We start from the raw sequence: 6,014 nt of genomic DNA, 5'->3' as shown, positions 1-6,014 counted from the left end.
GGTAGACAACATGTAATTGTGCTGCTGGATTCTGATGCGGAAACTTTGTCGCATGCCATCTTGCTTTGTCACCTAGACTTGTTGCGCTTTTGTCTTTAAGTTGCCCAACAAACACCAGAAGTAAATGTGGTGGTAAGAGAGTTGTGAGTATGTGGGAACAGATATATCTCTACTAACACTGTGCACATGTCGAGATATAACCAGTTTCATATTCCTGGAAGATCTTGATTTCAGGGGATCATCAGGGGATCCAGGTGTCCATCATTTTACAAGAAGAAATAGAAAAAAAATTAAGTACAGGGTCAATATATAGTTGTGGGATAGTTGACAGGGATCAGAGTTGACATTTTTGCTGTTTTCAGGACTAAAATCAACATGGCTGCCTATAACCAAACACCACATGGTATTTTTACACAAAGATTCTTCTAAAATATTATATATACAATTGAGTAAAATTGAAATTGGAAGTTATTTATAAAGATATTGTAGTAAACCTGTTGACATGCCATAAATCCAAACTTGACTCACACATTATTTTATATTTAATAAGTCAGAAAGCCTTGGAGTCTGGCCAGTCTTTTCTTCAGGAGGAAATGACATCATGTGGAGCAGGTCATGTGATCTGGAATTAACACACTTCCTTGAGAGGTGTTTTTGTAATGGGGAACTTACTTGAAAGTGATTTCTGGGACACAGATACAATTTGCTATTTTCCATATAAAATTTGATATATTGCCAAAAAAGAAATATCTGTCATGATTATCTCAACTTAATAAAAAGAACAGATAATTTTTGAATAAGCTCATTTTATTATTGTTTAGCTAATTAGAAGGTGGTTGTTATTAAATTGGGATGGTTATTTAGTTAACATTTTAGTGATATCCAGTCATCTTTTATTAAGTGATTGTTTCCATAATAAATAATTCTGGAATTTGTACAGACATGATCATAATGAACATAAAAAACATTAGTTTTTTTACATTTAATAAAAATGTATGCAAGATATATCCCATGGACTTCAAAAGTTCCTCAATTGTATATTGACCCAACTAAAAGAATTCAAGACATAGAACTAGAAGAGCTACAGCAAAATGAACTATAAGAACAAGTAGAACTAGTAGAAGAACTAATAGAAGAAGAATTGGACTGTGAGTACAAGTACAAGAAAAAGAAAAACTACCAGAACAACTAGGTGAAGAAGTGGATGAAGAATTACAAGAAAAGTCGAGCTACTATCACAAGAAAAAAACTATGAGAACAAGAAATGGAAGAATTCAAGATGAGGAACTCCTTGGAGGCCCAGAACAGACTTCACATTTGACCGTATCAGAAAGTGACTGATAATCTTGAACCGGGCGTCCCACTGGTCCTGACTGTTCTGCCAGCAGTTCAGCAAATACTACGTCAGGCTGTTTCCCAGCTCTTACAAAGTACTTTCTGAAGTTTCACTGCTGAAAGATAATCTCTGTGTAATTCCTATTCCGATGTCAGGCTACAGATAAGTTCAAGTAAAACTTTAAAAAAGAACCACAACAAGAGAAACTATGGGAAAAAGTAGAAAAAGAAGACCTACAAGAAGAAGAAGTGTGAGAACATGAAGTAGAAGCACTACACAAGAAAGGAACATGATGGCAACAGCCAAGAAAAACTACAAAAAAAAGAACTACAATAACTAGAAGTAGAAGGATTGTGGGGAAAAACTACAAGAAAGCAAAAAATACAAAAAAAACTCGACTAAGAACTACAAGAAAACAGATATACAAAAGCAAATGAAGAAGTACTACACAAAAAAGAACTACAAGAAGAGCTATGAGAAGAAGAACTACAAGACGATGGAGGGACATGATGGCAACTGCTAAAAAAAAACTACGAAAAGCTCATTGAGAACAAGAAGTAGAAGAACCACAATGCAAACTACAAGAAGAAGAATGTGACTTGATGGCAACTGCCAAGAAAACTACATGAAGAAGAACTCCTAGAAGAAAAGAAACTATGAAAACAAGAAGATGAAGAACTGCTAGAAGAAGAAGAGGAGGACATGTTGACAGCTGACTGTTCAGACTGTAGTCAGATTCAAAACAGTTACAGCACTGCAGGTTATTTTGGAGGCAGAGGATCTTTTTTCTTGTTGGAGGTTTCTGCTGTGTGAGTGGGTTTAAATGGAGACTTGCTGAGGTTTACTTAAAGTGGATCATTTGTCTTTGTCCTCTAAAACTGAATGAAGTGAAGCAGTATTGTGTTGCTCCATAAACTACTGTCACAACCTTGTCTTTATTCATTTATTTTCTCATTCATTCCCTTTATTTCAGCCATTTCAGTGTATAATGTTCAACGCAAGTATTACAAATCAAATACTACATTGTTCTAACTAACTTAAAGACATTCCTTGATAGGAGAAATAGAACTATCTTACATAACACAACATAACTTAAAATACAGCTCAGTGCAAATTAGGCCAGAGTACAAAAAGGTTGTGATTTATTTTTGTTTTTATCAACACCAGATTGTGAGGATTAAACAAAATGCTGAGGTAAAATGGAAAAACAGATAAAAAGGTTTATCTAAAATCACTCCAAACAACAAATCTACTGCTTCAGGAATTCTTCTCTTGTCATGTTGAGCTCCCAATAAACCGGCATACAACATGTGAGGTACTGTTGAATTATCCAGAGGGGTAAGATGAATCTGTGTGAAAGATGAGACACTTGTTTTTCTTCACGATGCACAAAATGTCACATGAGCTCAGATTTAGTAAGATTCCTTCTTTTGAACTTGGGACAAGAGGAACACATGGAAAATGTGTAAAGTGAGCCAGCTCCTGAGCCGATTTCATCATCGTAAACACGTCAGAATCTGTATACGTGAATGGAAATAGAAAAACTTAAGGGGTTTATTGTAAATTAGTTGAAGGCTGTGTGGTTCATAAACCTGCAGAGCTGATAAGCCGAGTGAAGTCATTGATTACATTTGTTGGTGCAGCCAAGGTAGACGATGATGCTGGCCAAGTTCAGGCCACTGTGAAGCACATTTTCACAGAAAGGGAAGCATGTTTATGAACTGCAGGGTCATTTAATAATGTCACATGAAACTATTATTCCACATTTGTCTGTGAGGTAAGATCTGGAACTAGAGCTGATTTAATCATCCATATATTGCACAACACTCAAACTACTGAAAGAGAAAAACTAAATGCTGGTAATTATTCTAAGACGAGGTTTAAATTGTCCTTTTGGGCGCATGAAAATTAATTATTGTGTCAAATTATTATAATAACAGACAGTTAAAAGACAAACTCTGTGCCTGATAAATCTGGAAAGCCGAATAAAGCTGCCAAGAAAGAGTTGTCTTCAGTCTTTTCACGGCTTTCTGGTGGACGTTGTAGAAGTATTAAACTGAATTTGTCTGCCTTTAATCCAGCTGCTGCATGCACTGTAAAAAAGCATTTCAAATCATTTGAGTTTTACTTCAGTAAGTCAGTCAGCAAATGAAAAATAAAATCATCAGATAGATTAGAATCATCTCCTGTGTGGAACAATATTCACCTTTCCTGAAAAGGCACTGTTTATTTAGTCATATTGATTAATTATTAATGCTTATGTAGATGAACTATGGTAGCATCCTGCATGGTTGTGTTGGAGAAATTCTGTGTTTGTTGTGGTAAAGCGTTTAGATGTGAAATAAAATGTGATGCATGCTTTTTTATACTGATTTTCTATGTTTGATTATGTTTACAAGTCATGTTGTTTTTTATGTACCTTCAGGATAAATTACAGAAGTTGTGTCACCATGAGTGCAGACGTGGTTGGTGTGATATTCTTAGCCCTATTAGAGATTAAGGGGAAGTCAAGTTGTCCTGCAATCTCTCCATTTCAAACATGAAGGTGCCAAAAACTGCAGTTCCTCAAATGGCCACTTGAGGCCGACTCCAAGCGTAGGTCAATCCCTATAGACTTCCATGTTAAAATTCCCAACTGTAAAGCAGGAATAAACATATTTAGAGGCTGGTGCAAAATACTATTTTGATTCCTGTAGCTGAAATCTCACTTTGTGACAACTGCAGAGGGGATGAATGTGTATATATTTCACCTGTTTAAAATGTATAATAGTTTAAAAATCCATAATTAAGGGTGTGGTGGCTTTGAGTGACAGCGTCTGTTACACTAATGCTCCAAATCTTTGCTTATTTTTGGAGTGTTAGAACGAGTAAAGATGGCAGTTGCTGGAGATATCCCCAAGGGTATGTCCATGTTTATATACAGTCTATCGTATATGGCTTTTAAATGTTTACGCAAATATATTTCTAATAAGAATTCATTAGTTGCTAGATTCTACAGGCTTCCGATCAAAAGGTAATTGAACTCACTTTTTATAAGTAATTTAGTTGTGTAATGAATAGGCCAACTTTTCCAGATTTCTTTGAGTATGTCAACACTGTTAGACAGTCGAGCGAAACATGGCGTTAAATCTACCCCCCCAAAAAATGGACTGCAATTAATCCCATTTATTTTACTGAGTATATTCTATGAGGTTGTTTTTACAGTGTGCTTCTGTTCCTGGAGGTTTTCTCAGACCCGCCTCCATGAGCTCACTTGTGCCCACAGGGCTGTGAGTCTGTCTGCATGCGTCTGCAAAAGCATTTCCAAATGACAAAAAAACTGAAACTAATGAAAACACATGGAAAAGGTGCTTTAGGATTTATTTTAGGAGGTCTGAGTGGAATAAGAGTCAGCTGACTGGCGGCTCTGTGGCTTGTTACATAATGCCAAACTCCAGTTACATTTTTTTCCTTTGTCTTATTTTTTTTTTTTAGAGAGAGAGAGAGAGAGCCACATCGTACCCAAAATGGAAACCAATTACTTTAACTATATTAGAATACATACACACACACATATATAATGACAATTGTACTGGTTTAAATAAAAACAATAACTTCACATTATAAATTTGCTTTATTCATCCACATCCCAGCTTTCTTTTCTGAAGTAGCTGCCAGGAAAGCATCGGCTTTAGGGACATCTTTAGCACCACAATCAGCTCAACTGCACCTCAACTCCTCTTTTCAAAGACAAATTTCTTTGTATCCATGTTCTACACATCAAAAGAAGGAGAAAGTGGATCCAAATAACTTCTTTTAATGTCTCCAAGAGTTCTGCAGGCATAGTAGCAGCATTTTATTGTTTACATTTAAAGTTAGTAATAAAAGTCTGAAACTGTGCATAAAAATCCCTCCCTTTTTATTATATATAATGTACTGTATAGTTACTCCACCAAGGAACACAGTGGAGTTATGTGACAATCGGCGTTGTCCTTCTGTTAATCCATGAATCTGTCTGTCTGTCTGTCTGTGCACAACATTAGTCAAAAACGGGCAAATGGCTTTGGGTGAAATTTTCAGGGAAGGTCAGAAATGACACAAGGATCAAGTGATTAGATTTTGGCAGTGATGCAGCTTATAGTCTAGATCCACTGATTTGTTAAACTGAGCAACCTCAGTAAACCCTGCGGACTTGTCGGGATTTATCCGTCGGAAATCATACAGGGAACAGTTGATTAAATTGTGGGAGTGTTTCCGAGTCCCATCAGTTCCCGCTGGCTGTTACGTATTTAAGTCACGCAAGTCAGTATTAGTCCATAACGTACACATGCATAACACACACCTGTGCTCAACGCGATGTCATTTTGTTTGTGGGCACATCTATATTAAATGGCCACATTCTATAGTGCCGTGATTTCTGCCATGAATTTTTCAAGATTTCATCCGTCAGAAATGATACGCCTGAGCAGCCTTGCGGTGTACTGCGCTCTGAGTGCTTTTCTTGTTCATTATTTTATCTTTCCAGCATTTTTAGTGTGTTTCAGTTCTTAGTGATAAATGTTTGCTGTATATACACCATTAACAAAAGCCATCAAACGTGAGGACAACAAAGGCTGTTTAGGCTGTCCTGCACAAAACAATATGGTAAGTTTTGGAGATGTCATTACAAACCCTGATTAGAGTACTAGCTTTAATATCA

The sequence above is a fragment of the Amphiprion ocellaris genome, chromosome 17 (genome assembly GCF_022539595.1).
Source record: "Amphiprion ocellaris isolate individual 3 ecotype Okinawa chromosome 17, ASM2253959v1, whole genome shotgun sequence".
Taxonomy (NCBI): domain Eukaryota; kingdom Metazoa; phylum Chordata; class Actinopteri; family Pomacentridae; genus Amphiprion; species Amphiprion ocellaris.
This window is presented reverse-complemented; position numbering follows the sequence as displayed.